The 24,194-nt window shown below is 36.1% G+C and overlaps 1 long non-coding RNA gene across 2 annotated transcripts; it reads right to left on the reverse strand.

Moving 5' to 3' along the window:
* Window positions 1-4,521: 4,521 nt before the first annotated feature.
* On the reverse strand, window positions 4,522-18,211 carry LOC149920026 (uncharacterized). Of its 2 annotated transcripts, none has more exons than XR_016463830.1 (4): window positions 18,179-18,211; window positions 10,854-11,000; window positions 6,353-6,483; window positions 4,522-4,796 (listed from the first exon to the last, which is right to left on the reverse strand). It is a non-coding gene; the product is annotated as an uncharacterized LOC149920026 (long non-coding RNA). The 2 variants fall into 2 exon arrangements; XR_016463827.1 differs by lacking the exon at window positions 18,179-18,211 and adding an exon at window positions 14,522-14,607.
* Window positions 18,212-24,194: the final 5,983 nt, after the last annotated feature.

The raw sequence follows: 24,194 nt of genomic DNA on the forward strand, positions 1-24,194 counted from the left end.
GAAAATTGTTCTTCTGATCCTCAGTTTCCATGTTACTATGCAAGCTGCATTTTTTATATAGTTATACAGAATTAGAATTTGCTCACTAAACAAGCTTGCATTAGTAGTCTAGAGAAGTCTCCATTAAATACCATAACATAACCAGATAAATCTAGCTATTTTCACAATATCTTCATACAGTAATTGCACATTAACATAATTTTTACCTCAAGATTCCATCACTAGTTTCAGAGTACCCATTCAGAGAGACCCATATCACACTTTCTCATCCCCCACTCAATGCATACCGCAGGAGTTGTTAATTTTTACATACAGACAGTTTTTTTTTCTTAGTGTTCCAGTGGTAAAATCTTACTACTTGTCTGTCTTTCTCACTTATATGCCAGAGCTTCTACAGAAAGATATTGAAAATGAGAACAAAAACATCCCACATTTCAATTCTGTTGACCATTCGGGTGATATTTTTGTTGCCAGATAAGCCTATTTCATACAGATTTCCATTCACCTTCTTCAGTACGGAAATAGAACTGGTAGAGTTTCTGTATGGAGAATTAATCTTCCTAAATTTAAGAATAATTCTCTTGAGCATTAGGAAACTGAGATTTTATTTCGAGTTTTGTATCTTGGTTAGGTGAGGGCAGACTTCCTAGATAATAGTAAAAAACACATGATGCCTTAGCACCATGATGACCATCTGTCGTTAAATCATACATTTTACTATTATTTAACTTTGCAATAAAAAACTTCATAGATTTTTTTGAATGTGCACACTAATTATTTTTCACAATGTCAGGCTGAATTATTCCAATAAAAACTTAAAAGATAAGGTACACACTGTACGACTGTTTATTGGCATTAAAACAATCACATTTTTAAAAATCATCTAAAGTAAATGGAAAGGAAATTTGGTATTTTAATAGGAAGTGTTGGTAATCAATACCAGATAGTATTGCTATCTAAAATGTACACTCCTCTAGTTAAGTCACAAAAAAAATACTGTTATGGGATTTGGTGTCTTGGGTTAATTTCAATCTTTTCTGATGAAAAGGAAGACAAGAAGGGACTGAGAATGAAAATGTGTGAAATGCAATGGTAAGAATAGGTACTCTAAGTATTAAAAAAGAAAATAAATGAGGTTATAAAGAAATATAATGATGCTTAAATAACAATACAGAACAAAATGAGGACAGAAGGGGGCAAAGTTTCCAGAAATAAGGGTACATAGGGCAAGATTTTATTAGGTAGCTTTTTTTTTTTTTTTTTTAACTGATGTGAAATCTCTCAGATTGGAAGAGCTATTGCTAAAATAAATTTGAACCTAAGGTTATGATATAAAATCAAGCCAAGATGAACAACAGATGACATACTCTTAGGACTGATGGTGTTTAAAATCTGGATCAATTACATCAACAATAGGATCAAGGGTACACTCAGCAAGTTTGCAGATGACACCAAGCTGGGTGATGTAGTTGACCTGCCTGTGGAAAGTGATGCCTTTCAGACAGACCTAGACAGACAGGGAAGTGGGCCCTGGTGAACTTCATGAGATTCAACAAAGCGAAGTGCAAATGCCAATTATGAATACAAGCTGGAGGATGGAAAGATTGAGCACAACCCTGCCCAAGAGGACTCAAAGGTACTGCTGGGTCACAATCTGGACATGAGACACCAATGTTCCCTCACAGCCTAGAAAGCCAACCACATCCCAGGCTACATCAAAATAAATGTTTTTATTAAATTTATTTAGTAAATAAATGCCAGCAGGTCAATGGAAGTGATTATGTGCCTCTACTCTGCTCTGATGAGACATCATCTAGAGTACTGTGTCCAGATGTAGAGTCCTCAGTACAGGACCTGTTAAAAACATGTCCATGTGGCCCATGGGTGGGCCACAAAAATTATCCAAGGGGTGGAACACTTCCCCTTTGGGCACAGACTGAGAGAGCTGGAGCTCTTCAGCTTGGAGAAGAGTCTGGTGAGATTTGATTGCAGCATTTCAATACCCAAGGAGAGGTTAAAAGAAGGAAGGAGACAGACCCTTTATCAGTCTGTTGTGGTAGGACAAAAGGAAATGGTTTCAAACTAAAAGAGTGTAGATTTAGACAAGATATAAATAAAAAAAATTAAGGGTGATGTAGCACTGGAACCTGTTGCCAATAGATGTAGTAGATGCCCTGTCCCTGGAGACATTCACGGTCAGCTTGGAGTAGTTTCTGAGCAACCTGATCTAGCTGTAGATGTCACCATTCATTGCAGAAGGGTTGAACTAGATGACCTTTGAAGGTCCCTTCCAACTCAAACAGTTCTATTATTCTACTCAATGTGTTTATCAATATTTATCCTGTGGTAATCATCTGCTTTGACCTCCAGTTTAGTCTCTCATGATATTTCTCAGCCTAGCTTATGGTTCCAGCATGACACTCCTATTTACATAGATTTATTTGGCAAATTTGTAGTTCTTTGATATGAATGGTGCTTTCTGATTTTCTGAAGCCAACTTTCAATTTCACTAATAGCTTGAATGTAATGCACTGACAAAATACTACAGTACACATTGTTATCAGTAGAACTGAGAACACTACTGCCCCCAGAGCTCTGTAAATTCTTTTGAAGTTGCTTAGGATTCCTATACATGTGATAATAGCAAGTAGTAGTAGTCAGAGGATCAGATTAGTTTTGGCAGTCCCTGAAAAGCATCCCTGATCCAGGCCCCTAGCAGGCAGCGAGCTTCCCTAGTTCTCGTTGATAGGGTTAGGGTGCCCCCGTCCTCTGAACCAAGAAGTCACTCACTATGGTGACTCATTTTTACTTCCTGGTTGTCCTGCATGGTTTATAGTTGGACGAAATGTTTTGCTTGTAAGCAAATTTGTCTCCTCTTCAACTTCAATGGCAGCAAGTCAATTTTACATACATAAGCTGTATGGTAGGACAGGAGCCTTCCTCTTGGTGGCAGAAGTCACTAGCTACAATCCTTCCCTTTATAAAGAAATTTCATTTACCTTAATAGCCATGGTAGACACTGGCTACATTTCCACTGCAATTGAGCCCTGAGGCTTTTCAGGCTGCTGTGACTCAGAAAAGATCCTGCCTATCTCCCTTTCGTGTTGTCTGATGCTGCGCAGCCTGCTTGCTTCCTGTTTTAAGTCATTCTCTTGATTGTATAACTTGCCCAGAACAGCACACCCTCTCCAGACCTCAAAGAGAGACTCCAGGCAGCATATGCAGTGTGGGACTTAGGGAAATGCACTTGCCATCTAAGGTCCAACTACATGGAAGTGTCCAGCCTAATATGGATAGCTGCTCCAACACCTGTTGTGCAAAACAACTCTACCAAACTTATAGGAAATGAATTTCTGATGGGTACTGAAATAAAAAAGAAACAATCACGTTTCTGTCATGCTTTAAACCTCTAAAATTTACATATAAAAGGAATTAAATTTCTATTTCCTGATTTTATGATTGAAGTAAAATCTTTTTTAATAAGGAACGGAATACAAAACAGTAATAAAAATGAATACCCTAAAATAAAGCATACTTGAACTTTTTACGCATTAAAATAGAAACAAATTCTGATTTAAATCTTAACCACAGTTACTTCCCAAACATGAATGTCATTGCCACCAAAAAGCAAAATATAAAACTCTCATATTCTCAAAATATAAAACTTAAACACTCAAAAGACAATAGCCATTTTTCTAGATTACCAATTTATTAGATTTTCCCAGCCCTCATAATAGCCATGGTAAATGATACATTTACACAAATACTTAAATAGTTAATACTTCACAAATACTTCTTTACTTCTTAAAGTAGCCTAGAAAAAAAGTTGAAATTATTGCCCCTATTTACTAAATAAATAAATTTTGCTCATTTATTCACTTATTAAATTTCTGAATTTCAAATCCTACTTGAAGCAGGTTTTTCTCATTGTTGCAAGAACTTAATGTCAAAGCCCATTGAAAATAGGAAGAAACTGGGACCATATGAGCTTGATGCTTCATTCTGATGCCCTAAATGACATTGTTATAAAGTGAAATATTTTATCTTCTCTAAGTTCAAAAACTTAGATCTGCTGTGATGAAAGAGAATATACTGACAGAGTCTTCCTTATACCCTAGTGTTTTATTTTATGTTATATTTTGAAATGTTTACATTTTATGTAAGCTAGAAGTATCTAAACAGCACTCTAAGGTCCGAGTCTGTCCAAGTCTCAAAAATAAAAGTAATTCTGTTACATTTGATAAAATATTCCATCATTAGTATAACTATCACCGAAAAGATTTTAATCTCCACATTTGTAACAACTAAATAATAATGTTTTTTTAAATAAAACAAATTTTATTTGTTTTATTTAAATTAAATTAATGTTCCTGAGAATAATGACAAACTTGATCATTGAGTCTACGTGCAACTGGACAATATATCACATAAGAAAAAATTTTAAAATCCATATTTTCTTGAATTAATTCGGGAATATAAAAATACTATATTCAGATTGAGTAATATTTAAAGAATAAAATTCATTTTCAGATTTTCATTTCTTATTGTAAATTATAAGAACAATCTGATGTGAAACTGTCATTATCATAGTTTCAAGGTGGTCTCTGTATTATAGATATCTGTGAAAGGCATGAAATGCATCAGGATTGATATCTTCAGATGTTCATGCCACAGTTATCTAGATTGCATTGGCAGGGAAGTTGCCAATGCCCCTGGATTTACACAGTTGGGCTTGTGACACGATGCTGTCGTGGCAGTGCTTTCAGGTGGCTGTGCCAAGATGTTGTCCTGTAGAACTTCATAAAGGTTTTAAATAAGAAAAGCTAGGTTTTATTGGAATAAGAATTAGATTAAAAACCTCACGGTATGCCTGAGCTACCTGACTCCTTTAAAGAGCAGAGACATATTGAGAACAAAGAAGCAGATAACAAAGTATAGTACGTTACTAGATCTCTTACAACTACCATGTGAATGTTATTAATGTGACAAAAAAAAAGAGAAAATGACTAGATACAGCTTTAATATAAATCATGAATATTAAGAAATTCAACATAATATATCAGTTATTTTTAAAAAAGACACGGTGCCTATTTAACGTTTATAGCATTTGTTACCAGTATTCAGTACTGAACTAGTTAATTTAACTGCACATTGGTGAGATTACATAATTTTTATAATATTTTATAACATATTTTACTAGCGTGTATGTGTGTTTAAAATCCATAATAGGAAAAGAAATTTCATGGTTCACATAAACAAGTTCTGCTCTTTCTTTTTTTCTGGAAAAAGTCTTACTGGCCCTGTGTTGATATTGATTTGAGCTTGCTACTTGAATAATACATTAAATGTAAGCAAAGGAAGTGAATTATTTACCACAAATAACTTGTCAAATCCTGTCCTATAAAGCATTACCAAGCAGTCTTGATACAAATTGATGAATCAACAAAAATGTTTCAAAGAAAGCCTTGACTTCATTTATATTAAAGAAATTACTGAATAAAACAGAGAATAAAAGATCTACTTCCAACTGAGTATCTCTCCTTTCACTGGACAGAAATTTAAATAGATTTATGTTTTTCTTTTTGTTTGTTCTCAATAAATACAGAGTGAATTTTAAATATTGAATCACATACACTAAAAAAGTAGGAAGCTTCGAAAACCAAAAATATTCTAGTATTTATTTTTTTTTCCTACCAGAAAGAAATAAAACATGCAATTTTATGTTATACGTAAACTTACAAATATGCTTTATACATTGATTTAAAAAAAAAAAAAAAATGAAGAACATGATTAAACTCTTGGTTGCATTAAACTGTCACCTGTAATCTAGTAACATGCTAAACTCTCTAGGTCTTACCCATCATAATTTTGATCTACAGTAAGACTAATTCAGTCAAAGCTAGGGAAACTGTGGAATGTTAGGATACTTCCATGTTTATCCAACCTTCATATTATTAGGCATCCCAAGGAATATTTCAAAAGAAATAAGAAGAAACTTCCCCATTACATTTTATTTTCCATCATGATAACAATAGGAACTGAAAACTTAAAGCAAGCCAAGGCGAAGAAATAAGATTAAGTGATAAACTCAAATGATGCCTATATTTCTACAGATTTTGATGAAAGTTTTGAGCAAGTTATGTTAATATAAAACTCTCTAGATAACAAGATTGTAGTTTGGCTTTTTACTTTGAAACCTTTGTAAAGCCTTCCTTAAGGGCTTAAGGATTTACCACGCATTTTGGCTTCATCCATTTGTTTGTTAGTTACATAAAACCACACACACTTAATTCATACTCATTCTGTCCATCACTGTTTTTCTATTATTTAGATGTGTGTTGCATATACTCACTGGAATATTCTATGACAGTACAGGTGCTGAGCTCAGAAGCAAAATTTTTTCCTTCTTTTCTTTCTTTCTTCATTCCTTCATTGCATTCTTCTTTCCTTTCTTTTTTTCTTTCTGTCTCCCTTTCCTCCTTCCTGTTGAAAGAACAGAAGGTCCCTTCAGGTGGCAAGAAATAAAACATTTTTATGTATGTATGTTTTGATTTTGTTGTTGGTTTGTTTGCTATTTCAGTAATATTAGAGCGTGGCCAATCAATAGATCTTTACAATGAAAAGAAGCTCAGAGGAGATGAGTGCAAGCTAAGCACTAGTGAAGATCAGGAAAGAATATGGAAAGTATGGAGAATACACAGCTGTTGTAAAGGAACTTGAACTTAAAGGGTTCTAGAAGGTGGAGTTGTGTCAGGTGAGCAGATCAGCTGGCTGTGTCAATGGCCTTCTCTGAGTTAATCTAAAAGGTATGAGTGTCTTCCTGCGGCAATCAGACCAACATGGGGGATTCTATCTGTGATCACACCATCACAGAACAGAAAAACTGAGCAGCCAACAAAATGTTTTTTTGAAAAGAGTAACCGTCTTGATCTGTCTTCAACCTATATATTCCCCCTTGGCGACTGAGAACAACTAGCATCGTGACATTAAGCATGGAGAGACTCATAACAAACATCAGATTTGTATTGCGATCCAACTGCACATTCAAACATATCAATCACATTTGTACTAATACTGCACTGCATTTCAAAACACTGTATAATATCCAGTGTATTCAAACAAGTATAATTGATATAAAAATATTAAACATTCCTCATGTGGAATGTAAATAAACTTTGTCAGAAAATATTGGAGACATAGCGGTGAAACAATTGATAAATTCATTAGCTGCAGTGCAGGAGGTCTAATTAAAGGACTGATTTTCTCCCAAGGTTGCTGAGAATTAATTTGTTTTAAAAAATAATAGGATATGTTTGGTTTGAAGTAAGAAGTATGCTGTTTTCAGTGATGCCCTTGAAATACTCCATCTGTGGATCTTGTTTTTAAACTTCTGAATTCTACTACATCCCATCAGAACGCAATAAGCTGTATGTTTAATATTTTTATTTCTCAGTTTCACAGTTTCTTAACAAATAATGACCCAATCATACTCATTTTTAATTACTAGCATTTCCATGTACGTATCCGTATTTATTACTGATGTTTACAAGAATACATATTTTTTTCTTTTGCTAAAAAGGCTTTTTTTCTTTTTTTAATTAAAATGTTTGTATATACAATTTGTAGTGAATTCTCAGAAAAGTGGTTCTTCTGGCTAAGATTCACTTCTTGAGAGGGCAAAAGTAGTAATAATTTCATTAACTTTGATGTTGAAGAATCTGGCTCACTTTCCTATTCACAAGGAGTATTAATGTCTTAGCACCAATGATGAAGCCAGCTCTGCAACTCAGAGCTAATGCATTAATGCTCAGAGAAATAACACTGAGCCAGAATCTCTGCTGTGCCAATTAGAAAATGCAGTACAGGATCTAAGCCCAGGTGGACAGTGTCCAATAATGCCACCTGTTGGCTTCACTAATTTTTGGCTGTTCTGCAAGATCCTCACACACTGGAACACACTAGCTGATCCCTCCATTGCCACTGTTCTACCCTGACATATTTCCACTAAAGGGATAAGGACAGAAATCTAGGTGTATCTATGTCAGCTTTGTACTGCCTCTCAGTGAGCTAAGTTCTGTGGAAATCTGCTCTTTAGAAAAAGGTAAAAAGCAGATTATTGCATTATAGAGTTATATGGCACCAGGTTTTTCAAGATGTCGGGGGCTTATTACCAACCTACTTTCCCTAGTTCCAAAATTCTAGAAACTTGTTATTTATAGAAAAAAATACCATTTATATTATTACATTATGATTAGTTAATTTAATTCAAATATTTGATTTTATTCCTGAGAAAAGAATTTATAACCCATCTTGTTGATTATCCTATGCATTATGCAGGCTTGTTACTAATACTATCTGTTTTCAACTTGACAAAATTAAAAATAAAAATTGAAAAAACAAGCATACAAGCAATGACATCAACACAGTTAAAATAAGTGAACAGCTAAGCTACCTGGGACTAGAACCCACTGTAGTTATCTATCTGATCAGAGCAATTCAATCCAGTCTAGACATTTTTATAAACACGCAGCCTATTCTGAAGTACATATGAAGCACAATAATCAGCCATTTCACAATAATGGTTAGTTATTCTTCCAAAATGAAAACAACAATAAATAGTAACAGTAAGGCTTCGTAAGATTCAGTTTGCTTGGAGATACTGCTATAACATAAATTTAATACAGCAAGTAGCCCATATTCATTAGCTTCCCATGAAAATACAGATCTAGAGGTGTCAACATGTGCAAACAGCTAAATGATAGATGCACAGTCTTGCTGGGTACATTTACATAAAAAGATAATTTAAATGTCCAGAGACAACTAAAAACATGGTTTGCAAAGTAGGATCAAGGAAATGTAAATTGAGTTGTAATCTAGGAAGTGTAGCTATCTGTTAAACTAAATAAAATTAAATAAAATAAATATTTGGGAACTTCTATTTCTACAATTTGTGAACAAATTGAGTTTTGGCAGGACTGGACAAAGATGATACACAGAAATGAACAATTCTGAAGTCTTTTTTTTTTCCCTAAATAATATTGTACTGTATACTTTCAAGATACATGCCTTTCAGTTTTGCCAGTTTGAGTCACATTTCTTATTAGTGGGAGATGATTAGTTTACTCCAGGTCTAGAATTGTTGATAATAATTAGTATTTTCTGCATGTATTCTCTGTTTTGTCTGTGGAGTATGTATGAGATACAAACTCTGCAAGCCCAGTTCTATTTTTCAGAGTTCTGTAGTTGGTTACCTGTGAAGGAGGAATGTATTCTCATCGCATTCCTTTTAATTGGAAGATTTTTGGAGTAAGAAGCTTCTAAAACAGTTGTGTAATAAACATTAAAAAAAAAAAATCTAGTAAATTTTGTTTATATGCATAATCAAATAAAAAATAAATGACATTGTTCTACAGCATTTTTATAAAACAGAGTTCTTCTTCTCTGTACTTAACAGAAAAACTGCAAATTGAATCACAAAATCCTAGAATCATTGAAGGGAAATACGTTACTTTCACATAAAATACTTCACTTCGGGAAATTATATATACCCTCAATGTTTCTCTCTATACTAGTATTAAAACTAAGCCCTATGAATAAATGCCTTTGAAGTCAATGTCACATGGCATTTGAAGGTAACAAGTAAAACCAGCTGACTGAGGGGGTAGAAGGAACAAATTCCTTATTCTAAAGTGGTACAAAGATGACTGGTAAAATTCCTCCTTTTGAACTAAAAGAGATCAGAATCAGAATGAGGAAGGAGGAATCAATATAAAATGAGAGCAGGGGAATATAGACTGTTCAGTAGTTTGCAGACTACAGGAAACAAATACATCCAATAAATAAAAAGTAAACGATTAAAACTGCAGCAAGCTTCTTTCTAGCAACAAGTTAAATCTGACATCAATCATTTGTTCATACACAAGAGGACATCGAATAAATTTCATTTTGGTCAGTCCTTCTGAAACAAGAAACAAAGAATCTTAGGGCTACATCCACAGAACATCTGAAATCTGGAGACACTAAACCGATGCAAAAGAATGTGCTAGCTACGCATTGGTCATTGAGGGAATCTGGTCAATGAATGAAACTACAGAAATGCTATAGAGGAATCTCTGCTTCCTTTAGTGGAAATAAGCTTTAACATATGTTTTCCCTCTAGGGAAAATGCTTGGCTTAATAAGGCACCTGGTAGCAATTTCTTCATTAGAAATAGATGTGTTTGGGTTGTATTTTGATATAACAACTGTGATTATCTTGTTTAAATGAAAGCCCACATTCAGGAAATTTAATGGGAACAGCAATTTTTTTTTGTTTTTAGATACAGTTAATACAGGTAAATCTGATTTATTTTATTTTATTTTTTTAATTCAGGATGAAGATTTCTGTTTTATAGATATAGAATTTCAGTTTCAAGGCCATAATTCCACATTCAGAAGAAATCAGAACAATAACAGGTAGCTTTGGTAATAGTGTTAGTTCTTTGTAAGCAAGCTTTGGTCAATGAAGTTACAGAAACAATTGTATTGATCTAAGTCTATACAATTGCATAAATCATGCTCAATATTAGGGATAATCATTGTGACCTATGTGTTTCATCTCAATTAACGATTTCTATGTCCTTTCTCATTCAATTTTTGCCACATCCTAACTTTCACAATAGTCTGGAGACTCAGATTTTATAATTTTATATTCAAAATATTGTCATGGGCAAAAAGAAAACATATCTTATGAACAGCCAAATATTTTTTGTCAATGATAGTAACACCTAAAATCACATACATATTTTTTTGTCTACCCTTTTTCTGATGTTATTCCCACCCTTCCCCAGTTTCTCTGTTTCCTGAAGTGTATACCTTCAGTTAGTGAATGAGTACTCGGTATCCTGATCATGATTTCTTCTTCTTCACGTGATTCTCATGGAGTTATCTCTACATCTTTGCCAACATGCTCTACATTTTCCATAGTGGCCTCCACTATGCTGTTTCCACGTACATCAGAAACTTAAAAAAACAAAAACAAAAAACAAAAAACAAACCCTAAATGCATTTTTCTTCCCAGGTCCCACACCCGCATTTCTTTAACTGACCACTGGTGAGTAAGATCCCAAAGTCTTCAGTGCCAGCCTGCACTTCCTTTTAGTTCTAATCACTTCATGCTTATAGCTCTGTTGAATAGGCAAAGAATCATATCTGACTGGATAAGTAATGAAGGCTAAGGTACTTTCTCTACAGCCAAGTCACTTGAAATAACAACTAGTGAATGAAAAGATGACAATTTATTTTACAGTCTCTCAGGACATGATGGAAGTTTCACTGCAGCTTAAATACTGTCACAGTATTGGAATAGCCTTTAAAGTGACCTTTCTCTGTTGTTCAATAAAGGCAACTATCACAAACAACATTAGCATGCGCATAATAATAAGCAATATAATGACTCTTTAGATACACAAACTATATTAATATTTTCAAGAAGATACAATTTATATTCAAATTTTACAACTATTCCAAAAACAATGTTATTACCATTGCACAAAACCACACACAAGGAAACAGAAGTATACTGAGTTTTACCATTGTAATATCACATAAAAGGAGGGCTTTTTAAAGAATGTGTTGGAGAGTGATGAAAAATATAGATGCAAATCTTGCTAATTTTCACTTGAATTCCAGATATTTGTTTTTATACACAATATATTTTGCATATTGATTTATAACATTATCTTCAAGGAATAAAAAATGAGTGAGATGAGTACTAATGTAAAAACTAAAACAATTCTGAATAATGCTTCAGAGTGACAAAAGTGTCTTTTTTTACTGGTACATGACACCAGGTTTCAAAGCTAATTAAGGCTGACAGTTGAGCAACATTCCATCTTCAAGTACAAAATTACAACAGACTCACAGCTGCTCTGATGTTCATTTGTTAATGTTGTGGACAAAAAAGAATCTGTTGAGTCTAGCATGTGTTATAATAAGCTATGGTAATACTTATTTTAATTGTATTAATAAACAGAGTTACTGCTTGTCCTCAATTTCTTAACCTAAGTTACTTTGACAAAAGAGAAATAACCTGAAAATATGGTAAGCCAATTGCCTTTAACACTTCTAACAGTTACTGATCACCTTATTGGATTTTCTATCTAAATAAAGTTGCGCAGTCAGTAGCAAGATAGAAACTAAACATTTTAAAATTCTGTTAGAGATAACCAGAACTCCTTAGTTTTAGCTCTTCCTATCTGTTGTAGATAGAAATTCAGTCCTTGTGATAGGGAGGCTCTTGATTTTATTTTTCAAGATAATATGCTTCTAAGATCTGTCTTAAATGAACAAGAAGGCATAAAAAAAAAATTAAAAAGAGATATTACACTTGATTCTATGCTGCTGTAGACCAGCCATAATTTTTGGATCAAAAATGGCAATCAGTAAAAGAAAAGGACAAAAGGGGAAGCAAGAGTTTAGAAGGCATATGCAATCCTATGTATATACATGTGGTAAATTTTCATAGACACAATGGGATCAATTGTTTTGAGACTACAAATTGAGATATCTTTCAACAGAAACAAAAGATATATAACAATAATAATAATTGTAATTTATTCTGTTCCCACAAGTGGCCTCAATTCATTCTATATTCATAGCTCATTTGTTACTTGGACAAAATCTATGCATGTCAACCACAACCTGCGAAAAAGTAGCAAAGAATCATAGACTCATAGAATCACTCAGGTTGGAAAAGACCTTAAAGATCATCAAGTCCAACACAACCTAACCATACTACCCTAACTAACAACCCTCCACTAAATCCTGAGCATTATATCCAAATGGATTTTAAACACATCCAGGGATGGTGACTCAACCACCTCTCTGGGGAGCCTATTTACCAGCGCAGGGGGGCAGTGTTCCCAGGGGGTAACAAGTCTTACTATTAAAGACTGAGGCAAAGAAGGCATTAAGTACCTCAGCCTTATCCTGATCCTTGGTCACCAAGTTGCCCTTGGCATCAACAAGGGATGGAGATTCTCCCTAGCCTTCCTCTTGCTGTTGATGTATTTATAAAAATATTTATTGTTTTCCTTTACCTTAGTGGCCAAGTTTAGTTCTAGGTGGGCTTTGGCTTTTCTAATTTTCTCCCTGCACAGCTTCACTATATACTTGTAATCATCATAAGTAGCTCGCCCACTCTTCCAGAAACCATAAACTTTCCTTTTGTTCTTGAGATCCAGCCAAAGGTCTCTGTTCAGCCAGTCTGGCCTCCTTGCCCATCAGCTCATCTTCCATGACTTGGGGATGGTCAGCTCCTGTACTTCTAAAATAACTTCCTTAAAGTATTCCCAAGCCTTCCTGGGTTCCCACACTTTCCAAAACTACCTCCCAAGGGACCGTCTCAACCATGGTCCTAAAGAGGTTAAAGTCTGCCCTCCGGAAGTCCAAGGTGTCCTCCTGACTCCCCTCCATGGTTCAACAAAGATCGAGAAATCTAGCATCTCATGATCACTATGCCCCAGATGGCCTCCAACATTTATATCCCCCACAAGACCTTCACTGTTAACAAACAGCAGGTCCAGGATTTTGCTTCCCCTTGTTGGCTCCCTCACCAGCTGTGTCAGGAAGTTACCTCCCACATACTGTAGAAACCTCTGGGACTGTTCCCTATCTGCTGTATTGTAAATCCAGCAGATGTCTGGGAAGTTGAAGTCCCCCATAAGAACAAGGGGGAGTGACCTTGAGACTTCACCCAACTGTTTATAAAGTGTCTTGACCACCTCTTCATCCTGGTTGGGTGGCCTGTAGCAGACTCCCACAGTAATATCAGTCTTATTAGCCTTCACTTTTATTCTGACCCATAAGCTCTCAACCCTATCATCACCATCATTAATTTCCACATATTAGCATTCTTTCTTAACATAGAGGGATACATCACCGCCTTTCCTGCCTATCCTGTCTCTTTTGAAAAGTCGGTAGCCACCCATCATAGCACTCCAGCTGTGTGAGTCATTCCACCATATTTCTGTGATGGCGACTGTATCATAGCTTTCCAATCCTACAATGGCCTCCAGCTCATCCTGTTTATTACCCATGCTGTATGCATTAGTGTAATGGCACCTGCGCTGGGCCTCCTTTTGAGTGGCAGTAGCCCTAATACCTTCATGACTGTTCTCAGGTGTTTCCACAGCCACCAACCTCACACCAACCCTCGTGTTCTTCCTACAAAAGGGTGAGTCATCCTCCTCCTTCACCAAGACACAAGACTGTGAAATCTTACTAGCATATCCCTCTCCTACAAGTACTGTGACATTACATAGTGGCTCCGTTCTAGTGACCTCAGTTACACCCCAGTAGTGAGGGGTCCAAAACTGAACACAGTATTCAAGGGGCGGCCTCACCATTGCTGAGTACAGGAGGATGATCACCTCCCTGCTCCTGCAGGCCACACTATTTCTAATACAGGCCAGAGTGCCATTGGCCCTCTTGGCCTCCTGTCCACACTGTCAGCTCATGTTCAGCCAAGCATCAACCAATACCTTCAGGTCCCTCTTCACAGTCATAAGTCTGAAGTCCCTTTTCAGAGCCTTAATGTGGAAATTCTTCCTATGTCATTGCTGCCAACCTGAAACAACAACAGGGGATAGTAATCTGAGGGCTGAACTAGGGAAGGAAGTTTCTTCCTCACGTCTTTAACCTGGTCTCCCGGGAGGCAACAGACCTCCCTGTGTAGAGGGTCTCGTCTACATATTGGCCCTTCTCCTTCCTTCAATAGAGAGTCACCAATGACAGTGACCTGTTGTTTTTAATTTGTTGATGAGGTTTTAATGCTAAATGAGGACTGGTTAGACTTTGGTTTACACCACCAACTGGGGAGAACCATAGTCACCACCACTGTCCAGTTGTCCCTGCAGGGGACAGTACCTGTTCCGCAGCTGGGGGGCAGGGCAATCTCTGAGGCACACCTGCATTGCCGAGCAGGGGCCTTTTGCCACTGCCCCACACCCCCCAATTCTTCACTGTTGTTCCTAGTGGGAGGAGAGGACAGGGGGTTCACTGCAGCAGGAACACTGTATGCCTGCTGGTTCCCCTCTGTCACCTGTTTGCAAGGTGGCAGGGGGTGACATATTCCGTGTAGAGTCTCAGCTGGCAATATAGTTATAAATTATAGTTATAAAAGCATAGTTATACTTTAATGCATCTTTTCTGGACTAAGCATATCTTACTTTATGTGCTTATTCATCACTGCTTATCTCATAAAAAATCTTAGATACAATTTACCATTAAAGACCTCCCTTCCAGTTAGATCTATACTTTATTTTATTTATTCATATTTATTGGATGCCTCGTCCCTGGCGGTGTTTAGGGCCAGGTTGGTTGTGGCCCTAGGCAGCCTGACTCAGTATTAGATATGGAGGTTAATGACCCTGACTGCGGTAGAGGGGTTGGAGCTTGATGATCCTTGAGGTCCCTTCCAACCCAAGCCATTCTGAGACTCTGTGATTTTATCATGTATAGAATTAATTTGTTTATATCAAATTGATCTGACTTATAAAACACAATTTAAAAAAATATACAGAAAAAGACTGAGAATACAAATTAGCTTCTTTCCTCCCTGTCCACAGGTCTGGATAACTGAAAAAATGAATACAGAATATTTATATCAAACTTGGCTGTGGATGCCAAACAACCATGAAAATTTTCACTTTAAATTTGGATATGGCATTCAATATTCTATTGAACATAGTCCTTTTCAGTCACAAGTATTATGGGTTATATACCAAAGAATAATGAATATGCAATATTTTGTTTTGTTTTAAATCTGCTTTGTCTTAATTGACCAGAGTCACAGGCAATCAAAATAGTGTAACGAAGAAAACAAATAAAGGTGAAAAAAATACTTGTAGATGAAGACATAAAAGAGAACCCATCTTAATCTCTTCACAGACAGTTATGAATAATATGAATCTTCCCTGTCCCTTTTATTGGCTGAATGGTAAGAGATGTTTTTTCTGACACAACTTATTGTCACAACTATTCTCTTGTATTTTGTAGTCTCATGGTGTATTTCAACATAATTATTTCTTATTGGAAATACTGTTTTATGAACTTCACTTCTACCTCTAGTTTATTTACAACTTTAAACTGTCCACACTGTTGCCTTGATTTGATCATTTCTAGGGTGCATTAACATATATATTCAGCTGAAAAAAATCATTATTTATAATTTATAATTATATTATTATTTTGTTTTATTTAAATTATTTTAGTAACTTTCAATCACTAGAAATTCATTCAGTTCACTATATCAGTTACCTGTATGTACAAGCAACAGTTTTTTCAACTGGACTTCAAAAATGCAAAAGCGTGAGAAGGAGTGGAAGACTACTTGTGCCAAAAAATAATGAGAGCAACTCAAAAAATCAACACTACTGCAAAGCAAAGGCACACTGGAAGACTCTGAGAATACTTTTCTGACACAGTATGAATCATCCTAGGTGGTGGATCTAAGCCCAGTCTATCTCCTCCAAAACTGATTATTCTTGAAATTATTCACTTGCTTAACTTGCAGATGCAAATACTGTTCAACACACCACCTATAATTTCTGTATGCTACTGCCTTATGAACTCCTCTTGGTTTTGGAGATCCTTACTTATTTCTAGATGATTCTACAAATTCATTTTCTGCTGAAGTGGCTCAAAAACTGGAAACTTGCATTTTATGTCAAAATGCACAGTGACAAGTGTTTCTGTATCAATCTGTGACTGATACGCACAATTGTTTTCAGGGGTTGCAGTAGCAATCACTACTTTGAGTTATAATGGGTTCAGAGATTGAGAGAAGATGGTTTTCCACGGCACCGTCACACTGTTATTTTTGGAATCTAAATATGATTTTATCATACAGTAGCTAACAAAAGATTGCTGTAGAGAATTATTACAGATTACAGATGTGGCAGAACAGCATGACATGTCAGCCTGATACCAGTTTATGCAGTTTATCCAAAAAAGTGGCCTTGTTTCCTGCCACAGCTTGCATGAGTTTTCACAAATAAATAGTTATGTAACTTCAAGCAGAAAATAAATTTCCCCCATACATAACTTCAGAAGAAATTCAGGAGTTCTAACCTTGTTCGAAATCTCAATGAATATCTGGCTTTATACTGGTAATAGGTGGCCTAGAAACAAGTCCTTTCCATGAGAGCTTTTAGCCATATTTATCATTAACCTTCTTATCTTCTGCCTCCTTGAAAAAAAATTGTCTATATTGTTGCTGAGGAGATTATACACTTCACTCATAAGAGAGAAGCAACACTATATTTTATTTTTATAAAGTAGTGATTTAAGAAAGCTTATGCAACTTATGATTTGTGATGGTAGAGTCACTTGATTATAAGCACAATACAGGGTCAGACAAAACAGTTAAGGGACTGAGAAGCAAAAGGGTTGATGTTCCAAACACTCAATAGAAAACTAAAAAAGTGGTCATGCTATAGCAGATAGGGAGTGGTTGGAGGAGGGTGATTGTGAATGCAAGACAGCATTTTTTTTTTTTTTCAGACAGATTTCCTTATCTGTGGGACTGTTCAGACCTATTGAGCAACAACAATCAAACCTAGTGGTGACTGCATGCCAAAGAGGGTCAACTAGTGGTGGTTTTTGCATGGGGAGAGCAAGACTCCCTGAAGCCTCTCTGAATCAGTGACCCATTTCTAGTGTATCCTAAACCTCGAACTGCACTTGTGCAGGGGTAGAGCCGCATCTCGATCACACTGGAGGGGGCCTGATGACTTTGAGACTTCAGATTCATTTCTGAGACATTCTGAAAAAGGATATCACATGCTGAACTAGAGACTGAGCTCCCCTTGGGGAGGGATGAGTGGAGGGAGGGGTGCAGGGGCAAAAGTAAATTAAAGGTAAAGGACCGCCTGTTCAGGGCTACCTCTGGAGGAACAACCCTGACATCATGGGATCCAAGGGTGGTGATTCTTTATTTCTATACCTTTGTCCCTTTATATCACTATCTCTTTCTCTCTCTCTTTCTCTTTTCAAGTTATATTAGAAAGTAATGCAAGACATATCATTATAGTGTATCACCAATAAGATATAGATATAGAAATCTAAGTATCATGGTGGGATAGAAATAAACATTTAAGTGTTCATTTATCATCTGGTGTTGTGTCACCTTAATTTACCTAAGTGACCTTCATATATTACGCAGAGAAGCCTAGAGTCAAGTTGTAACAGACCCTTCTATTGAGTCACAAGGTTTAGAATGGACCACCTGGCCAATGGCTAAAATGGTTGACTATTATTCATATTAGCATACCAACCATATTAGGTTTTCTTGACTGCAACACAGTGTAATACTATTCCAGATAATTCATCAGTACCAACTGTGGGAATCAAATATTGTTTCTGCACAAGAATTGGATAATATTTTTTTTTATTTCATGGTCTCCACTGTCATAGTTCTTTTTGGGAGTCTTTCTACTTTACTTGTGGGGGATCTCTGATAGTTTACATCATTTATCCTCTAGACAAACCTTCCCCAGGAATGCACGCTCTGTATATAGGTGTATATGTGTATATTTTATCATACACATTGCAAGAACATCCTGCACGAGATCAAACCAGAGAACAAGTCATGGCATGCCCGAAGAAGCGCCTGAAGAGACATTGGAAGGCCTGGCATCATCCCACCGTCTTCCCCCCCCCAATCCCCCTTCAGCCTCCCTCCCCCCGTTGCTCTTTGTTTCTTTGTTTAACAAAGACTTTGAAGAAAATCACTGAGCACTCGGACATCTTAGAAACAACAGGATGGTTACTGACTGACACCAAATAACACACCATTTAACAAATGTAAGCTTTGATAAGACTGTGAACCTGGATTACCCAACCAATGTGGAAGCAGGGCAGGGGGATGGGCAAAGGGGGAAACAAGGTAAAAAAAGCTGTCATTGTGTCCTTAGGGGTGCTCCTGCTTGCGGAATGCCGGCCATTGCAATCGCGAATAAAACCAGCTTTTATCAGAGATACAGAATCACAGAATCACAGAATTGCCAGGGTTGGAAGGGACCTCAAGGATCATGAATCTCCAACCCCCTGCCACATGCAGGACCACCAACCTCCCCATTTAATGCTAGACCAGGCTGCCCAGGGCCCCATCCAGTCTGGCCTTGAACACCTCCAGGGATGGGGCATCCACAACCTCTCTGAGCAGCCTGTTCCAGTACCTCACCACTCTCTCTGTAAAGAACTTCTCCCTGACATCCAACCTAAATCTTCCCTCCCTCAACTTCAAACCATTTCCCCTCATCCTGCAGTTATCTACCCTTTCAAAGAATTGATTCCCCTCCTGTTTGTAGGCTCCCTTTAGGTACTGAAAGGCTGCAATGAGGTCACCCCGCAACCTTATTTACTCCAGGCTGAACAAGCCCAGCTCCGTCAGCCTGTCTTCATAGGGAAGGTGCTCCAGTCCCCTGATCATCTTCGTGGCCCTCCTCTGGACCCTCTCCAACAGCTTTCCGTCTTTTTTGTACTGGGGGCTCCACATTTGTATGCAGTATTCCAGATGGGATCTCACGAGAGAAGAGTAGAGGGGAACAATCACCTCCCTGTCCCTGCTGGCCACCCCTCTTCTGCTGGAGCCCAGGATGCCATTTGCCTTCCGAGCCGCAAGGGCACACTGCTGGCTCATATTAAGTTTTTCATCTATCAAGACCCCCAGGTCCTTCTCCACAGATACCATCCTGACAAAAATTATTTCGATATTTCCAACACAACCCTCTACACATATACACATCCCCAGACACTCTCAAGAGATATTAGGCACTTTAATGGGGCCTGAAGAAATGTAAAGTTACATTCAGGGTAGTGCAAAAATGATCAGTCCTTGATAGCTTGTTCTACTGATGAACTGTCCAAATTATTTCTTTTACTGTCTCAGTGCCAACTAGCATTCTGTTTCTCTTTCATTTTGGAGCATCAGTGTTTTTTGAGAGTTTATGTCACCAAGTCCATTTTGCAAATACAGGCATCTTCTCTTTAACTCTGAGACTTCTGCATGATACTATAACTGTATTCTCTTCAATATTTTTTTTTTTTTTGCTCACCGCTTGTAGCCCAGACAAGCTGTTCTCTTGATTTTAAGCAGACTGCTTTTTATCTTGGTGTTTCTTCTCTGCCCTTTTGTCTTTTCTTGCTTAGCTGTTATGTTACCTGTGTAGAGCGCCTAATCCATTTAATAGACCTTGAAACAATCAGTAATAATACCACCCCCATTTACAATGCAAGTAAAAATAGACTATAATTTTCTTAGAAGTTCAATTTATGTGTTTTGTTGCTTATCTTTTTACATTGTATTTGGTGTATTTAAGGGGATTTTGCATTAAGAAAAACAGTCCAGACTAATATTAGGCTAAAGTTTGTCAATTTAAAGTTCTGTTTGTAAGCAAATAATACCTTTGCCACCCCATTCTTTTTTTTTCTTTTCTTTTTTTTTTTTTTAAGACACAAACTATAAAAACAAGAATTCAAGCAAGAGCTATTATTTCATTTATTTGTTTGTTTGTTTGTTTGTTTGTTTATTTTTGTTGCCTTACGACACAACTTACCTTATGAACAGGATAAAGCAACTCTTCTGAGCTAACTAGCCAGAACTATTCTATTTGTAGCCAATATCCAGCATTATCTATTTGCTGCTTCAGCAGTTCTTTCCACTATTGGACTCCTGATACTACAAAATCTTAAAAAAAATAATTCAGTCCAACCATAAACCCATGCCTGTGACCACTCTAGACCATATCACTTAGTGCCACATCTACCCTTTTCTTGAATACCTCTAGGGACTTCACCACCTTCCTGGGCAGCCCATTCCAATGCTTTGCCACTCTTTCTGATAAGAAATTTTTCCTAATGACTAACCTAAATTGAGCTGCATCCTATCCTGGCAGAGTACAAGGAAATTACAGAATATGCAAAATTCCTGTAAAAACACTACTAGGAGGCAGCACACAGTAGTCCTTAAATATCAGAAAATTCTGCCATAGTATGGTCATAGAACGTGTAATTACTATACTGGTAAAATATTCAAGGAAAATAAGCTTGCAACTGTATGTATGCAGTGAGAAAGCTGATGAACTTGTTTTTTGTTACTGTACTGTTGAAATCTCCAGTTTGTTTTGGCAGTGAGAACAGGAGATCAACCATCACACGAGAGTGGAATTTGAGAAGACATTTGTAACAGTCTTTAGAAGTTCTGATGCAGACATGAACAATAATTTGATTCCTAAAATAAAACATGCACTTGCTGGAACTGTGGTGTGTTACATGTGATGTCGGGGTGAAAAGAGTGGCTGGAGTTACTACAGAAATTCAATAAGTGAATAAAGTATGTATGAATATATGTTTAAAGAATTGATTTTTTTAAAGCTTTGGGGCATTTTAAACTCAAAAACAATGACTAAGTGAAAAGCGTTGTTATGACCTTGTGTAGATTTCAGAAATCGTTCTGGGAAATGCTTTACATAAGTACATAATTAACTTAATGAATCAAATTTACTATGCCTTCTCAGATGGAAGCCAAAAATTCACCTCTGGGTAAGTGAAGTGTTTTAAATGATGCTCTGTTTACAGTTTCTTTTTGGATTAAAGGCCAGTGAATGAGGCTCTGAGGACACTGCATATAAAGATAATCTACACTGCAGTCCTAAATGTATGTTGGTGAGTTGTAGTGGTTTCACTCTGATGGGCAGCTAAACTCCAGCACACTCTTTTACTCCCACTCCACAAAGGCAGAAGGAGAGAAAATGCAACAAAAATAGAGCTCAGGGGATGAGGTAAAGAAAGGGAGATCAATCAGTAGCTAACACCATGGGTAAAGCAGACTAATTGCCTTAAGTTGCACCAGGGGTGGTTCAGGCTGGATATTAGGAAAAAAAATTCTTCTCATAAAGCGGCAATATTTTGGAACAGGCTTCCCAGGGAGGTGGTGGAGTCACTGTCCCTGAAGGTTTTCAAGGAATGTGTAGATGTGGCACTGACTCAGAACAGAAGAAAATTCTCCCCAAAAAAGAAAGAAGTTGTGTTAGTTACATATAGTCAGAGTTAATAATAATAATTTGATCCAAACCTCTCTGTGCTTAAAGGTTGATTTGAGTGAATTTAGTATTATAAAAAGATAAAGGTTCTAGAATTGCTAGATTTTTTTAAAAAAATTTAAACAACTCTTTAAGAGTAAATAGTTTAATAATTATGCAACAAATTCTGCTTTAATTTTATCAAAACATTTTTTCTTGACATTGAAAATTAACGTCAAAAGTTAACAAGCAACAAGCTAAATAAGACAAGCAATCTAATGGTGACACTGATTTCACCATCTTATTCTTTCAATGAAACGCAGCAGATTTTGTTTTTCTTGAGTTCTAGGCTTGTTTTACTGTATTTCATATATATTTTTTCCCAGATTTACTCTTTATTATAATTCCTGGGTTCCTACCAGATGCCTGGCACATCTACTTAGCTGCAAAATTACTGCTAGAAAATGCTTTTAAATACTTTTTTAAAATATTTTTTTAATGTCAGACTATGCATTCACTGAAATGTACTGACTATATATCTATGGGTGGTGTGTGTACAGGACCGTGATTCAGCAACCCTACGGTCCCTGTAGAGTCAATCAGCTCAGATCTCTAGCAAATTAACAAAGATGTATGAAGCTAGGATTAATGCAAGTACAGTCAGGTTTTCTCTGATTTCATGGACTAAGCCATGTTTTTCCAGGGCTATTAGGTATTACTTTTAAAAGAGGCTCATATGCAAAAATATGTAAGTAATTTATAGCCAAATATCCTTCTCAAAAGCCACTCAAACACTTGATTTCTCACTTTCTCTAATTCAACATCAGCGGTGGATGGAAGCTGTACCTATCCAAAATCAGAAAAATGGTGTAATATGGATTAAATTTTTTAACTGTACTAATTACTTGAAATATATGTATATATTTCTCATCAATAGATCTAAAAATTATTTTCAGAACTACTAACTTAAAATTTCCATTCACATCAGTATAATTGTTACTGTTTTATGCAGTGTCAAAAAGTAAGAATAATATTTTTCACTGTGCACTTTCAAAAATCCTACTCAACTTTTATTTATTTACTTATTTACTTTTAATCTGTATGACAATAACATTTAACTGCAATTAATCTTACATGAATCTCAAAATTCCTGGACTTAAATTGAGTCACTAGAATACAAAAGATTAACTCTTAAAATTTAATTTAAGTGAAAAGGTCAGTTGTTTTGTTCTCATTTCCGTAACACAGTTGGCTAACTTCACAGTTGCAAGAGCAGTGTGATGTGACATTACAAAGTGCCCTGTTGCAGACCTTTTATTTCAACAAGAGCCAGCTATTTGATTATTCATGAGCCTCCAATTCAGAAGCCAGGAGGCATTAAATTCTCAGGATTTAGAAGCATCAGGAGAGTACTTAGTGAGAACTGGATATTTTCTGAGAATAATACTACAGTAAGTAATGTCCTGCTTTAATTAAGCATAAGCAGAAGGGTTTAGTAAAAAACTTTAAAGCCTGATATGTGAAGCAGAAAATAGAATTTGGAGACAGAATGAAAATACCAATGTACTTAAAACTGGGGTCATCTAAGGAAGTCAATACTGACAACAGATGTGAATTCATGAGTACTACATTGAACAATAAAAGACCTATCTTAATCACATATTATATTTACACATATTTACATTTATATAGATAAACTATATGCACAGTATTCCAGAACATATATATTTATGGACAAAACAGGGCATTTACTGAAGATAAAACAGTCTTAAAAATGGGAAATGAAATAGAAAAAGAAAGGAACATCACTTATCACAAACTGAAAAGAAGTAACCATGCTTGGCAAGGGAAATAGATATCTATGTGGATAAAACAGATTTACATTTGTACATTTTGTACATACAGCAGTAACATAACTTTTCAAATTTCTTGCCTGTGTGTTTTACTGATATATTGTGCATCTATGTTTGTAGAATATGCATTGAAAATTTGTAAATGACTAACATATACCCTAAGAATCAGAGCTAGAAATGAAACTGGATGTTCAAAGGCTCTAGAAACAGAACTTAATGCCTAAATTTGAAGATTCATGTCACAGTGAAAAAGAAGAAATTCCAAAAATTAGTTGTCT

This window comes from Phasianus colchicus, chromosome 1, assembly GCF_987193195.1.
Source record: "Phasianus colchicus chromosome 1, bPhaCol1.hap1.1, whole genome shotgun sequence".
Lineage (NCBI taxonomy): Eukaryota > Metazoa > Chordata > Aves > Galliformes > Phasianidae > Phasianus > Phasianus colchicus.